The 16,830-nt window shown below is 37.8% G+C and overlaps 1 protein-coding gene across 1 annotated transcript in view; it reads right to left on the reverse strand.

Moving 5' to 3' along the window:
* Positions 1–16,830, reverse strand: part of PIK3R1 (phosphoinositide-3-kinase regulatory subunit 1) — a 74,577-nt gene that overhangs the window by 42,419 nt on the left and 15,328 nt on the right. The gene's annotated exons all lie outside the window — the stretch shown is intronic.

Consider the following 16,830-nt stretch of genomic DNA (forward strand, 5'->3'; position numbering starts at 1 on the left):
AGCGAGAAGCAGCAACCTTTTGGGGGCTATACAGTGTTCCCTCGATTTTCACGGGTTCGAACTTCTCGAAATGGTTATAACATGTTTTTTCAAAAATATTAATTAAAAAATACTTTGTGGGTTTTTCCCCTATACCACAGTTTTTCCCACCCGATGACGTCTTATGTCATCGCCAAACTTTCGTCTGCCTTTAATAAATATATTTTTAAATAAACTTTAATAAATAAACATGATGAGTAATAATCTGAATGGTTGCTAAGGGAATGGAAAATTGCAATTTAGGAGTTTAAAGTGTTAAGGGAAGGCTTGTGATACTTTTCATAGCCAAAAATAGTGTATTTACTTCCGCATCTCTACTTCGCGGAAATTCGACTTTCGCGGGGGGTCTCGGGACGCATCCCCCGCGAAAAGCGAGGGAACACTGTACTTGAAAGACCAGTTTAGGGACAGAGTGTCATAAAAAATATATCTATCTATCTATCTATCTATCTATCTATCTATCTATCTATCTATCTATCTATCTATCTATCTATCTATCTATCTATCTATCTATCTAGATGGCTGCTCAGAGTTGCCCTCAACCTGATGACACATAATATATCAAGTATGATGCACTAATGTAGGGCTTATTACACAGTTGCTATGTATTTCCCATCTCAAAGCTGTGGGAAACTATTGTCAGTTTTCAGCAGTCATATCCAACAAAGGGGAACTTGGAGGCTACATGCTGCTTTGTGGCTACAAACTGTCTAGTTTTTCTCTGTATTACAAAATCTACAGCACATAAAATGAATTGGGAATTCTCATGGCTATACCTAGAAACTCTTTACACAGGTAGTCCTTGATTTATGACTGTTCATTTAACAACCATTTGAAGTTACAAGAGACTTCCTCAAATTTACTTACAACACATTTTAATGACAGCCACCACACGGTCCCCGTGGTCATGTGATCACATTTTGGGCACTTCACAACCGATTTAACATGATGGCTTTTGGCCACATTCCACAATCATATGACCACACTTTGTGACTTTTGGGAGGAAGTTAGAAGTATTTATTTCAGTTTCTTGGGGGGGGGGGGGGAAATCCATTGGAAAAATTGATTTGTTCAATGATTTTGGTGCTTTTTTAAAATGATCCTCATAAGAAATGGTTGTTAGCTTTGAATCTAGTTTTACGATAACAATGACTTTCAATCAAAATGATATTTATTTATTTATTGATTGATTCATTGATTGGATTTGTATGCCGCCCCTCTTCTTGGACTCGGGGTGGCTCACAGCAAACATAGAATACACAGTAAAACAATTTGATCCAATTAATTACAATTAAAAGACTTTAAAATATCCTAAAAACTTAAAAACATTCAATTTATCATTCAGTCAATAAGTCACTCTAAACACACTCGTTGGTCAGGGGGAGATATCTAGTGGCCCCAGGCCTGGCGGCAAAGATGAGTTTTCAAGCTTTTTCGGAAAGCAAGGAGGGTGGGGGCAGTGCGAATCGCTGGGGGGGAGCTGGTTCCAGAGGGCTGGGGCCCCCACAGAGAAGGCTCTTTCCCTATGCCCCGCCAGCCGGCATTGTCTGGCTGACGGGACCCTGAGAAGATTCACTCTGTGGTACCTCACTGGACGCTGGGATTCGTGTGGCAGAATCCCAGTCAATTACAGTCTCAATTACAGTCATAAGTCGAGGACTAGCTGTATTCTATTCCAGTCAACAGCACATTGGGAACTCACAAATATCAAGGAGTTTAGTTTCCACTTTCCAAGATCAAATGGAATTAAATCTGTGATGGAAAGTTACAATCTCAGAACATATCCATCAATTTTCTAAGAGCTTTTGTCACTGGATGTTTCAATTTCCAAAGGTAGAAGACAGGAAGAAGGTCCTGTGGCTCAACAATTGACCAAGAAAGGATGTTTTAAAGATTATTTTAGAAAAGACAAACAGGGCTGAGGGGAGACATACATTCCAAGGGAGATTGCAGAACTAATTTTCTTTAATACTAATACGAACTGCCAGAAACATGAAGACCAGGTGGCCAGCGTGCATGCACCCGCCAAAACCCAGAAGAGTAGCTGTGTCCACAGAGAGGGTTCTGTGTGTGCCACCTCTGGCATGTGTGCAATCTCTGGCACATGTGCCATAGGTTTGCCATCATGGACCTATTTTGTATGTGAGTTCAAATCTGTTAGAGACGATCCCCAATAAGAGGTGTATGAGAAAAGGAAAATTTGAAATGTCATGCTACACGTAATTATGGGTTTTTTTACCAATATACTTGAGGAGAGCCACAAAGATGACCTTGGAGTAAATACACAGAAATAGTTACAAAAACAAGTATGTGTTAAGACCAGGAAATGCATGAGAAAGTAGCTAAAATTTCATTCTACGTCACGGAGGGTTGAGAGAGAGGGAAGCAGACTTTAAGATTCGGTTATTATAGTCTATGTAGTATTGTTATAGTCAACTTTATGGTGTTTCTTTCCTGACCTGGTCAGTATATGTGTGCGTGTGTGTGTGCATGTGTGTGTCTGTGTATATTTACTTTTTATTTAAGCACCTATCTATATCATTTTTAAAAATACTTATTTCAACTGTTGCAGTCTACAATTAACTTATGCATCATACCAAAGAAATAACTCTATTTCAAACCATGTGCAAAACATGAGCTAGTTATGCAACTAGCTAGTTAAGCAATTACTCTTATACATGTTTTTCACAGGTTTTTACATGGGAATAGCAATAATTAATCCTGGGGGTTTTTTTTAGGCCTAACAGCAATCCAGGGCTATTTTTAAGTCCTATTTTATACTACTTTTTCAGACAAAATCTGCAAATTTCTATGAAATAGCTAAGAACAAAAACAAGAACTTTTGATAATTTTATTATTAAATTAGAGATTTAGAAAAGAATGTCATTTTTGATTTTTTTTAAAAAAAATATTCTTTCAACTAAAATAGTACATGCAAGATATGTTACATAACCTAAAAAAAGACATTTGGCCTCCCTCTGCAATAAACGGACTTCACATGTGTGTATGAAGGAAACATCTGCAGTTTAAAAAACTACACCAACCTATATCAATCTTCCCCTTTTCAAGTTAGTAAAGCAATCTGAACGAAGATCTGTTGATAATGGCTTTTATTTTAATGGTGCTTTCAACAATTACCGTATGTATGTATTAATGTATTTGAAGTATGTTTCAATAATAATAGTAAACAGAGATGTATAGTTTCATACAATGTAAGAATTATCTGCCCCCAGGCATAGAAAATTTACACAGTGAAGTTTGATGTGGACTTGGAGCTTTTATAAATTGTTTCTAAAAGAGAATTTGGTCAATCACACAAAAAATATTACTCTCTTGCCTCCAACCACACCTAATTCACCATTATATCATTTTATGTAATTTTACATTGGGGAAAGAAAAGGGAACATAATCTTGGCAAAACCAATCAATTAACCATGCACACACACACACATTTTCAGAACAAGAATTATTGTTTGTCACAAACAGAGAAATGGCTGCAGGATTCAATCTGGGTAAATCACTGGGACTAGAGGTTTTATCTTCAAAACATTCAGAATCATAGAAACATAGAAGACTGACGGCAGAAAAAGACCTCAAGATCCATCTAGTCTGCCCTTATACTATTTTCTGTATTTTATCTTAGGATGGATATATGTTTATCCCAGGCATGTTTAAATTCAGTTACTGTGGATTTACCAACCACGTCTGCTGGAAGTTTGTTCCAAGGATCTACTACTCTTTCAGTAAAATAATATTTTCTCGTGTTGTTTTTGATCTTTCCCCCAACTAACTTCAGATTGTGTCCCCTTGTTCTTATGTTCACTTTCCTATTAAAAACACTTCCCTCCTGGACCTTATTTAACCCTTTAACATGTTTAAATGTTTCGATCATGTCCCCCCTTTTCCTTCTGTCCTCCAGACTATACAGATTGAGTTCATTAAGTCTTTCCTGATACGTTTTATGCTTAAGACCTTCCACCATTCTTGTAGCCCGTCTTTGGACCCGTTCAATTTTGTCAATATCTTTTTGTAGGTGAGGTCTCCAGAACTAAACACAGTATTCCAAATGGGGTCTCACCAGCACTCTATATAGCGGGATCATAATCTCCCTCTTCCTGCTTGTTATACCTCTAGCTATGCAGCCAAGCATCCTACTTACTTTCCCTACTGCCTGACTGCACTGTTCACCCATTTTGAGACTGTCAGAAATCACTACCCCTAAATCCTTCTCTTCTGAAGTTTTTGCTAACACAGAACTCCATCATGATGGAGACCATTGAAAACTTCTGGTCCTGGTGACCGATCCAGATTGGATTCTACAACATTATTCTGGGACATGAAAGAAATGACTACTTAAAACTCAGGAAGATAGTAAAACATGTCTTATTAGAAAGCAGTGGGGGAAGGTCTCAAATGGGGTATGTTGATTAAATAGCAATCCAAATTGACCTCGAGGCCAGAGGTCTCCAATCTTGGCAACTTTAAGACTTGTGGACTTCAAGTCCCAGAATTCCACAAGTCCCAAAGTTGCCAAGGTTGGAGACCCCCTGCTCTAGGCTATCTAGAATAGTCCAGTGAACAGGATTATTCTAGCCAGTCATGCTTTTAAGGAGCTGAGACACACCTGTAAGTTATTATCAAGGATCTGTTCTGGTCTGCTATATCTCACATGCTTTCCTTTCCTCATTCAAATTGTTCTGCAATATCTCACCACAACACCTACTTTAAAAATTACCAAGAGTAACAGATCCATCTTATAGTGTGCGCAATTTAGCAGACCTGTCAATAATGCACTGTAAATTAGAAATTCCATCGATAGTGTACTAATTTAAAGATGCATTTTGTGTGAACTCTGAAGAGTGAATCACTAAAGACAGTTGCCAATGTATTATAAACAGGAAATGTGTTACATGAAATCTCTTTTTCATGGTGCGTAACCAGAAGAGCTAAAGATGCCGAGCAGTTAAACTTATTCAGTTTAAAAGGGGATATTACTGTCACTATAAAAAAACTGTAGGAAAAAAGAAATTGCAAAAAAACTGAACTAATATGGTACTTAATTTCTTTTTAAGTATTTTTTTTAAACAAAAGCAGAATATGCAACATCGTTGAACTTGAGTAGTCCCTTTACTTAGATGATTAAGTATCTATTGTAAAATAAAACAACTCTTGATATTTCCCATTGTTTTAGTGAATGTGCATTCATCAGCACTTTCTCCAACTACCAGGCAAGACTCTGAAGCCCACAAAGTTAAAATTAAATGCTGCTAGAGGAAAAAAAATCTCTCAATAATGCTTTTCATAAAATTGCTTATATAGGCCAATTATATGCTATTTTGATTTTGAGGCATCACATGAATTTACAAGATATTCAGGTCTAGCTTAATATGTTCAAAAGCTTAAGATCAGCAACTTGCCATTTCTTGAATTTGTCTCAAGGCAAAATAATAACAAATGTATGGATATAATATAAAATTTAACTAGAAACTGTATAATTTTGCTATTTTGTTCCGAAGATTTAAGATTTAAAAAAGAAAAAAACCCATTGATAATGACATTTTTATATGTCAAAAACCCATAAAAGAAAAGTATGAAATATCTAGATTATATCCCTATATGATTTTGACTTACATAGGTTGATTTTTCAGAGTGAGAAAGAATCAGGGCACCAGAAAGCAAACAGCAGAGAAAAATCGAAATGTTGGGATTATTCAGTATATAGGGAAATATTGATAGTACCAACATTCTTACCAAAGCATAGGCTTTCCTTTTTTAAATGATTTTTTTCCATAAATATTTTAAGGAAAAATCCTATGACTAAGTTTGCATCTATCCACCTTATTACGAAGAACATAAAAAGAGAATAATTATTTTATCAGACTTCATCTGTTAAGCAACTTTGTAGGAGGAAGCCTTAAATAGAGTTGAGTATGGAATTTTCCAATTTGAAATCAGAACTGAAATCTCTCTTTCACTAAATCCCATAAGACTATTTTATAATGCAATCCTGTATTTCAAGAATAAATCTCTGAGCATCGTGGACTTTTTACGCAAAAGGACAAGAGGCGGTGTTAATTTCTACATTTTTGCAGCTGGTCAGTACAGGGTAATTTCCATTCCAGCGACAGTTGGAGTAGACTGCTACTTTCCAAGTATTATCAGATTTCCATTCTCAGAAATAACCTTTGAGATGGTTATAATAGGATCATGCAGTCAATGGGGCAAACTTTGACTGTAATAAAATGAAACACAAATGCAAACTTGTTGACTTAGAAATCCTGAATGTATAGCTCAGTGCAATTAATTATGGTAAAATTATCACGTAGGAAAAAAATTAACCAAGGCAAAATTGTGCTATTCATCTGTTTGTCATCTATCAGGAACCTTACATAATATTCAATTAGTGCCAATGGTGAATGAAAGATCTGTGCTAACTACAGTGGCAAAGAATTTTGTATTTAGCAACATGTAAACAGTGCTTTGCTTCCCCAATGTCTATCTCATCTAGGCTTGGAAAATACATAGCCTGAAACTTGTCAAGGACACTTCTACAGTTCTGAATTCACAGGAGTTACTTGTACAAGCCTGTTAAATTAAAAGAATGCACTATTTAATTAAAATATTTTGCTAAATGTGTATATCCTTTCTTTTTGCCAGACTTTCTGCATCCTGGTGGAATACAGATCTCTTAGGATTAAAACTTTCAAATTATCAAAGTAGCATTGGGGGGGGGGGGGGCTATATTTACCCTAGAAATAAGTCTTACTAAAATCACAACAGGATTTTCTTCTGATTGATAAATCTGGAATCTGGTGCTGAATTATGGGAGAGGGAAGATAAATATCAACCTTGAGTTGTAGTTAGCAGGAAGCAGAATGGAAGGGTCAGCATTGTGCTTCAGTCTGGCAAGATTCTGTCTATAGGTAAATGGCAATAAAGAAATTGCTTAGAGCATTTACCTGTGTCATTCTTGGATTCCCACACTTGACACAAAATGTTTTACTTCTAAAACAAGCAATCAAATAAATACATTGAAATAGTTTTAACTATTGGAATATATATTTATGCAGCAGATTAAATTATTGTAGTGTCCTTTTTAAAAGTGTTAACTATCACTAAATAAGATGATATAATTATCTAATTATATTAATTTATGACAATTAATTAAGTCAGAGTTTAAGAATATTTTCTGGACCTATTTTATTTATGACTTTGGGACTACAAAGAGTTTTAAAGATGTCCTACAAGTGGCTGCTGTGTCACTGCTGAAGAATTTTCCTTCTCTTATTCTAAAAATATTGTCAATTTAAGCACTGTCAGACTTTCATAATTAGTCAATAGAACTTTTAAGCATTCTTATATGAATTGTGTGTTGTGTATGTATGCTTGTGCAAGGATACAATTATTGCAATAAGCTTTAGAGTAGGACTTAGATATTTTAATAATCAATTATAATATGTAACAGTACAGCCTTTCTTTTGTAATATATTTAAACATAAGCACATTTTTCATTCCAAGCTATTAAAATTTTGTAATCCCTCAGATTTTAGCCTTCAAACGGATTTCATGGTTGTTCAACTAAACACAAAATTTTAAGCAAGCTGCAAATGCAAAGGCCTTATAAACAGCTGCAATGCAGACATCTGGGTTCTTTCACAAGAGGCAGAATATCTGTAAATAGCACTAAATAAAGATTTAAGAGGACAGAATGGTACAGAATTATCCTTGGCAATAGTTCAGCAGTTGCAAACAACCACATGTTGCAGAAAAAAAGGTGTTCCTTTTCAATCTTTCTAAGTGAAACATTACTCATCTATTCCTGGCTTTTCCTGATAGTAGATATTACCGCAATTAAAAGGTTTCTCAGATAATGATTAGGCCTTACAGAGGGGGAGTGAGATGAAATTTTATTCTTTGCGTATTCAATGTGACATTAAAAAAATAAAGCCAAAAACAGAGAAGTTGTTTCATTTCAGCAGGAATGACCAAGTTAAACACAATTATTTACAGTGGTTGGTGAAGTATCACTGTATTATAGAAATTACATTTCTTTCAAATCTGGAAAAAATATGCCTTTTTTTTCTTTACTAATTTAAAATCCATTAATTTGGCATCAAATGTATTTCCAGTATTAACCAGCAGGTGGAGTCAAAGAACAGTTTAAAGATAGTTACCAATTTTACTACAGATTGTGCATGGAAAGTGAGATATCAATTTTAGGCCTGACTCATATTTTTACTGAAAAACAAAATTTACTGGGAAATGATTGTACTAAAAAACCTGTTATTAAGAATGAACATTCTTTCTCATAAGTCTACTATTTCTTATTCTACTATACACATTTATCAATTTGCCAGTATAAAAGTACATGCCACTCACAAAAAAAGCTTATTTTATTTGCTGAATTTTAAAATTAAGGGAGACTAGGATAGATCTATTTCGGCCTTGTTCTGGCCTCATCAGCTAGCCATACCCTCACTGGGATTTGATGCTGCAACCTCTGTCTCTGGTTGGGCAGAGAGGCAAAAAGGAAGCTTCAATATACCAGGGTGATCTGACAGAAAAAACATATACAGTCATACCTCGTCTTACGAACCTAATTGGTTCCAGAGGGAGGTTCGTAAGACGAAAGGTTCGTAAGATGAAACATTGTTTCCCATAGGAAACAATGTAAAGTCAATTAATCCGTGCAACCAAAAAAAAAAACCCACAAAAAAACCGCTGCCGCCCGGCTGTGACCTTTTAAAACAGCCGCGTGGCTTCCCAGCCGTCTCCCGAAGCCGAACGCCAAACCCAAACTTCCGCGTTTGGCGTTCGGAGGCTGCTGGGAAGCCGCACGGCTGTTTTAAAAGGTCACAGCCGGGCTGGGGGGCTTCCCAGCAGCCTCCGAACGCCAAACACGGAAGTTTGGGTTTGGCGTTCGGCTTTGGGAGACGGCTGGGAAGCCGCGCGGCTGTTTTAAAAGGTCACAGCCGGGCTCTTCCCAGCAACCCCCCCAGCCCGGCTGTGACCTTTTAAAACAGCCGCGCGGCTTCCCAGCCATCTCCCGAAGCCGAACGCCAAACCCAAACTTCCGCGTTTGACGTTCGGAGGCTGCTGGGAAGCCCCACCGCCCGGCTGTCACCTTTTAAAACAGCCGCGCGGCTTCCCAGCAGCCTCCGAACGGTTCAGAAAAAAATTGCCTCTTCTTACGAACTTTTTTCGTGTTACGAACGCCAAACCCGAGCTTCCGGTTTTGGCGTTCGGAGGCTGCTGGGAAGCCGCGCGGCTGTTTTAAAAGGTGACAGCCAGGCTGGGGGGCTTCCCAGCCGTCTCCCGAAGCCGAACGCCAAACCCGAACTTTGGCGTTCGGAGGCTGCTGGGATGCCCCCCAGCCCGGCTGTCACCTTTTAAAACAGCCGCGCGGCTTCCCAGCAGCCTCCGAACGCCAAACCCGGAAGTTCGGATTTGGCGTTCGTAACACGAAAAAAGTTCATAATAAGAGGCAAATTTTTTCTGAACCCCGGGTTCGTATCTTGAGTTGTTCGTAAGACGAGGGGTTCGTATCTTGAGGTACCACTGTATCTGGTTACATATTTTTTCTGGTAAGGGAGCCTAGTATAGATCTATTTCGACCTTGTTATCAATACTTATCAGCAAAAATATGTAACCATGTAAAATTATACCTGTTGACTATTAAAAAAAAAATTATCTGCCTTGGAATAGCCCCTGCCAAGGGGCCAAGATTGGACACACAAGGAATTTGTCTTTGGTGCGTATGTCCTCAGAGTACATAAAAGAAAATATACATTTGTCAAGAATCATGAGGTACAACACTTAATGGTTGTCATAGGGGTCAAATAAGCAATTAATAATTCAATTCAATTTATTCAATTTATTAGATTTGTATGCCGCCCCCGAAGACTCAGAATGAAACATGTATGTTTTATCATACTTGCTTGCTATTCAGTGGCAATTTTGTCGCTTGAATATTTAAAGAATACAGATAGTCTTTGATCTACAATTACAATTGGGTACAGAATTTTGGCCATAAGTTAGGGGAGTTGTTATTTGGGTTACCATGTGACCTGACTCAATTTTGCAATAGTTGTTAATTACACACTCCCTATACCGTTCCTAACTATAGTTTTAAAAATAATTCTTTGATTAGAATATTATAAAACATTGTGTTGCCTAGTTATCAATAAAATAAACAAAATGAATACATTTCCCCATTTTTAAAAACATTATTTTGAAAAATCTCACTGAATGTGCTAAAAAAAAAACCCTGCTTGCTTGGGAAACAAATCCAAACGTGCAATAAAGTCTCGTGATTTCTATATAATTATATTTAAGAGGAACTGAAGAGGCTTGCTAAGCATTTGCTTTTGCCAACTTTTGCCGTATCTGATCATTTGACTATGGGGAAATAAGGACACACTGATATTGGGCATATGAATACAGAATTAGGAGATTTATATTTTTCTCTCCTGATTGTCAAAATCAACAAAAACATAATAAATCAACAACCACAACAAAAAAGATAAAGGCCTAAAATTTTAATATAAATTATGATGTGCTAAAATTTTATTTAGTAAAAGTACTGACTACTTTCTCATAGTGTCCAAAAACAGAGATCATAGGGTATGAGTAAATAATCTGATTATTTCCAGTCACCACTGGAAGAAATGTTCTAGCATTTGAATGCCACAATATTTATGCACATTGTATGATTCTTTTTTCAAAATATGAACAGAACACAAAGCGCTACAATCAAGGGAATTATAAGATCCAAGACTACAAGAAAATGAAATGCAAACAGTACAAACCATAATAATCATGTTACTGGTAATGATAAGTGAGTATAATTGGTACTAAACAATTTGTTAACATTTTAAAGCTGCCACAACAAGAATTTTTTGTTGTTTCAACGAATGAACAGTTGCTGTATCAAACTTAGTTTTGCATAAATCTTATACCACTATTTGGAATTCCTCTGCTATAGGAAATGAGAATAAACTGTTTTTAACAGCATTACCGTGTCAACTTTATGAATTAAAATTATCTCAAATGTAAATAAAGCTTAATTGAAACATCAGCCTTCCAAACATGGGATTAGAGATCCAATCAGATGAAAAGTAGCCTAAGTGCTCCTAAAAACAACAAAACACTTGTCTGATTAACCAAAACAGTTCAACTACGTGTCAAGCTGTTTAGTTTGATTAACATAAGCAAAAACACAAGTAGAACATGTTTATAGAAAGCCTTACATGTTTGGGAAAACTTTGGAGAAAATCTATCATAACTAATGTATTGGAGAGAAACCATAAGAGAGATGTACTTTGTAAACTACACAAACAAAGGCTTTTTCAATTTAATTCCAAACAGTAAAGTAAGAAAACACTTTTTTCAGACTCTTCGCCATTTAATGGCACACAGCATTTTGAAACTATGAAGTTTATAAAATATAAATTTGAACAAATGAAATCAAGCAGGCATCATACCATGCTCCTTATATTCAAATTGCAAAAAAAAATTATGACTCTGGTTTCCTGCCCACATCCATCTGGGGCGTCAAATTCAAGGCCAGGGGGGCAGATTTGGCCCATGGGGTACTGTACTTAGATCTTGCCCGTGGGGCCGCCCTAGAAACAGTGAAGGACCAACCTGCAGTGCCTCTGTCAGCAAAAATGGAGCTCCATTTTCACTGGCAGAGGATTGCAGGAGGCTGCTGCAGCAGAACACGGAGCATGAGAATCTGTTTTCTCTGGCAGAGTGCTTGGCAGCCTACAACACCCCCCTCCCCCCAACATGATTGACATTGAGGTGGTCATGTCCACCCTAGCTACACCTACTCCGGCCCAACATCAAACACAACCCTGATGCTGCCCTCAATGAATTCGAGTTTGACACTCCTGATATAAACCATTAACAATTTTATTATCTGGAAATTTCTATTTTACTATACAGGGTGTGTTCCAAAAGTAATGCAATTATTATTTTTTTTTAAGTAATTTATTGAACAGATTTGCACAAACACTTAAAATTCTTCAAAGTATTGTCCTTGGGCCTCTACACATTTTTTCCAGCGACTCTGCCATGACTGGTACGTGCCCTGGAAGGCGTCTTCGGGGACCTCTCACAAGGTCTTCGTCACGGCTGATTGGATCTCTTCTATGGACAAAAAACGTGCCTTGCCATAACACACTACGAGTCCGCAAGTTCCTGGCTAAACACCAAGTGCCAACGCTGCCCCCCCCCATAGTCCTGACGTCGCCCCAGCAGACTTATTTTTGTTCCCAGTCCCTGAAAGGAACCTGTAGCCATTTCTGCTATTAATATCACATTTTTGAAGACTAGTTTTACCTTCAATAATTTGAATAGCTTTTCTCCCACATCCAGAACCCTGGTAAAATCTGTTAACTATAAAAAGTATTCCAGATGCAGGTATGTCTTGAGTTATAAATGTAATGGAGCCTGTCAATTATATTCATAACCCAAGATTTGTAGAAGCAAATTATGTAACTTGAATGTGATCACTCCATGCTTTCACACACACACTAGTCTATCGAATATACAGGTCGTTAAGTGCACAAGGTGGGGAAGGCAGGGGGAGCCTAGTACTTCCGACCATCCAAGGTCTCCCCCAACCGCAGAACTCGTTCAGGCCTTTGTTTGCAGAGAACAGAGGCCTAAAATGCCATAAGATCATGTGAGATCAGTAGCACAAGATCTCGTGCTACTGATCTTACTTGATTTGGCTGTATTTTAGACCTCCATTCTCTGTGAATGCACCAATGGCCTGAAGCATCAATGCAGGCCAATAAACTGAAGGCTCGTTAGATGTTCAAAAGGCCAGTATCCACAAGCAGGGGGTGGGGGGAATAGGCAGGGTGGATGTTGCAGACTCTGCAGTCATTCATAAGGATGAACGATTGCCATGGTGCCACAACATTCATAACTGTGTCAGAAGTACTAGGGTGGGTTATGTCACAACTTTGAACGGTCGCTAATCATAATTCAGGGTTTATCTTTTAGTTTGGAAAGAATCTGCCTACCAGTGTAATGTTTCACTGCAACAGACAGACTCAATGATGCATCCTTCTCCCCAAACATTATTGGCAAAGTTTGGAGTGCTAAGAAGAAACGGAGGGGAAATTTCATTTTAGAAATCTATTCATATTCTTTGGAGAGGCTACTGTTTTATTTTATAGCAAAAGGATAGTGGAGAGAAGCAGGAGAAATATAATAACCAGTTATATAAGCATATTGCCAATGACTTCAAATTGGGCAATGTTGACATATTCCATAATTAGCTCTCTATTTAAATGTTGTTTCTTATCTTTTAATTGGTAATTTACAAAGGCACCCATATAATTTGATTTCAAGTTTTCAATTTTAATTATCCCAGCCTAATTATCAGTCAGGTTATGAAAAGATTTTGAATAGAAACCAATATGCACATACTGTGACCACAAACAACAAAGTTACTATATTTTTCAGAGTAGAAGATACACATTAGTTTTGGGGGAGGAAAACAAGAAAAAAAATTCGGCCTTTGCCTACCAGCATCCATCAGTATTCATCTGGCTAGCAACCTTGCAGCAAATAGCAAACAGCCGGGTCAGCTTCAGCACATTGTTGCAGCCTGATGCAGCACAAGCAGCTGATTGGCGGATGGATCGGCCTCCTGGAATAAGCCCAAACAGCTGTTCCAGGCTGCAGGGATGGCCACAAACCATTGCCGCCTCCATGCCTCACGTTTTTAGCCTCCACGTGTCATGTTTTCAGCCTCCGACCGCTCTGCTTAGAGACCCATTCCAGGCTGTGGGGATCGCCACAGCACATCACCACTGATGGCTGCCTCCGCGCATTGCATTTTCAGCCTTCTTGTGTCATGTTTTCGGCCTCCACACAAACCACCCTAAAACACGACATGCAGAGGCCAAATACAGGGCATGTGGAGTCCGAAAACGTGAGGTGTGAAGGCAGTGATGTGCTGTGGTGATCCTCATAGCTTGGAATGGGTCTCAAATGAAATGTTCAGAATTTAAAAACGTGACGCACAGACGCCAAAAATGTGACACGTGGAGGCGGTGATGTGCTGTGATGTTCCCCACAGCCTGGAACAGGTGTAAAACAGAGTGTGCAGAGGCCGAAAACGTGACACGTGAAAGCCGAAGTGTGGGGGCAGGCAGGTAGGTGGGGCTTTGGCAACATTCGGTATATAAGGCCCACCCAAATTTTCACCTTCTTTTAGTGGGGGGGGGGGAGTGCACCTTATACAAAAATATGGGATATGGAAAAACCTTTACATGTTTATAGTGCAATTGACGCATGATTTTAAATACATTCAGAAACGGAAGTTAAATTTGACAGAATTTTCTCCTTTCTATACATTGGAACAACCGTTTTCTTGTCTGTCAGTATCTTTCACGGGACTTGATTTTTCTGAGATTGGGCACTCAGCATTTTGACCTAAACTTCACCAAATCACAAAACAGACTCTATGTCCAGAAAAAAAAAAAAACCCCACACCCTCTTTATTCGGCTAATGTGAATTTCTAGCATTCACATCCAGTAAAGTCCTTGGATAGTTGCCAGGCAACAGCTTCCAGACCCAAAGCTTTACAAGAAAATACTTGGCAAGGAATCTTTCAGATAACCAAATCTTCCTATTACCGTATATACTCGAGTATAAGCCGACCCGAGTATAAGCCGAGGCACCAATTTTTGCCACAAAAACTGGGAAAACGTATTGACCCGAGTATAAGCCGAGGTTAGAAAATGCAGTGGCTACTGGTAACTTATAAAAATGGAAAACAATAAAATTACATTAATTGAGACATGTTTTAGAATATTTATTTTAAAGAAAACCAGTAAACTAGCTCTGTAAATTTAAAAGAGGGTAAACAAATTAACAATATTAACAATAAATTAAAAAGTAAAAAAAGTAGCTCGATCAGGAACAAAGCTAAAACCTAAGAGTTAAAATCCTTCAAAACTGGATTCCTTCTCATCATTAATTGGATTTACATTATTGTTCTGTTTTTATATATGCTGTGAGCCACCCTGAGTCCTTGGAGAGGGATTGCATACAAATCCAATTAAATAAATAAACAAACAAACAAACAAGTGTATCCAAAGAAGAGCTTCAGCATTAGCTGCTGTGAGGTTATCAGCATAGAAAACCAAATAGATAGATAGATAGATAGATAGATAGATAGATAGATAGATATAGATAGAAAGATAGATAGACAGACAGACAGACAGACAGAAAAATAGATAGATAGATAGATAGATAGAAATAGATAGATAGATAGATAGATAGATAGACATAGATAGAAAGATAGATAGACAGACAGACAGACAGATAGAAAAATAGATAGATAGATAGATAGATAGATAGATAGAAATAGATACAGATAGATAGATAGATAGATAGAAAGAAAAATAGTTAGATAGAAAAATAGATAGAAATAGATACAGATAGATAGATAGATGATAGATAGATAGATAGATAGATAGATAGACAGATAGATATAGATAGAAAGATAGACAGACAGATAGAAAAATAGATAGATAGATAGATAGATAGATAGATAGAAAGAAATAGATACAGATAGATAGATAGATAGATAGATAGATAGAAAAATAGATAGATAGAAAAATAGATAGATAGATAGACAGATAGAAAAAGAATTCCTGTCTAGCTCTGCCTCATAACACATTATTAGATCCTATCCAAGCAAGGACAGCAACTACCACAAAATACCATTTTTTAAACAGTTTAAATCCTTTCAAAGGAGGGGGAGGAGAATCTGACAGCAGGGGGCCTTTTTAATCCGACTCACCATTGCAAATGGCTGCCTTCTTTGCTTGAGCCAGGGAGAGGAACTACGGCATGCAAGAGGGGACAAAAGCTGGTGCCTCCTCGCTCTGGCTCAAGCAATGGCGCCCTCGTGTGGTGACTTTGTCAATGACCCGAGTATAAGCCGAGGCTGTGTTTTTCAGCCCATTTTTGGGGCTAAAAAACTCGGCTTATACTCGAGTATATACGGTAATAATACAAACTAATTGTCTCCTGCAAACACCACTCCCCTTTTGCTCTTTTTTATTTCCTATGAGGGGTGCCATTGAGTGTCCCTTTGCGCCTTTACTCCTGAGTCGATCTCTGTTCCTTAACTGTTTCCTTCTACTGACTGATCTTTGCAAGCAGACATCAGGAACAGGCTCCAGCTGTTCTTCAGCCCCACTTATCTCCAACTCCAAAAGTCAGAGACCTCCAAAGGTCCATAACTGTCAGATGGCCTTGGCCCCATCTCTGCCTCCAATGCAGAGCACTTATCAGAGTCTTCCCCAGACTCCTCCAGGATTGGCCCATGTTCCTTCCCAACCTCCTTCAATGTCTAGAGTGGGCTACCAGGCCTGCTAGCGAACCACAATACTCAGGACCTGTTCAGATCTGCCATCTTTGCAGATTGATTATGGGCATTACAATACTGGGCTTCTTTTTCTGCCCACATTTATATCAGAAGTCCCTCACGTGTAGAAGAAACACTTTTGGAAGAGAGTGGTAAATATTTCCCTACTTTTAATAGATGTTTGCCTACTTAAAAGCACTATGAAGACAGTGTGAAATAATTTCTAGTCACATTTGTTATCAAATGAACTTGCTTCTTTTACACGTACATTCGCTTTACATTGTTTAACACCCTACACAATATTTAAACTAATTTCTTCCCACCTGCAGTGTTAATATTCAACAGCATGAAGTGCTAAAGAATCTAAATTACCTGAGGGGAAAGAAAC

Source organism: Erythrolamprus reginae, chromosome 2 (genome assembly GCF_031021105.1).
Source record: "Erythrolamprus reginae isolate rEryReg1 chromosome 2, rEryReg1.hap1, whole genome shotgun sequence".
Classification (NCBI taxonomy): domain Eukaryota; kingdom Metazoa; phylum Chordata; class Lepidosauria; order Squamata; family Dipsadidae; genus Erythrolamprus; species Erythrolamprus reginae.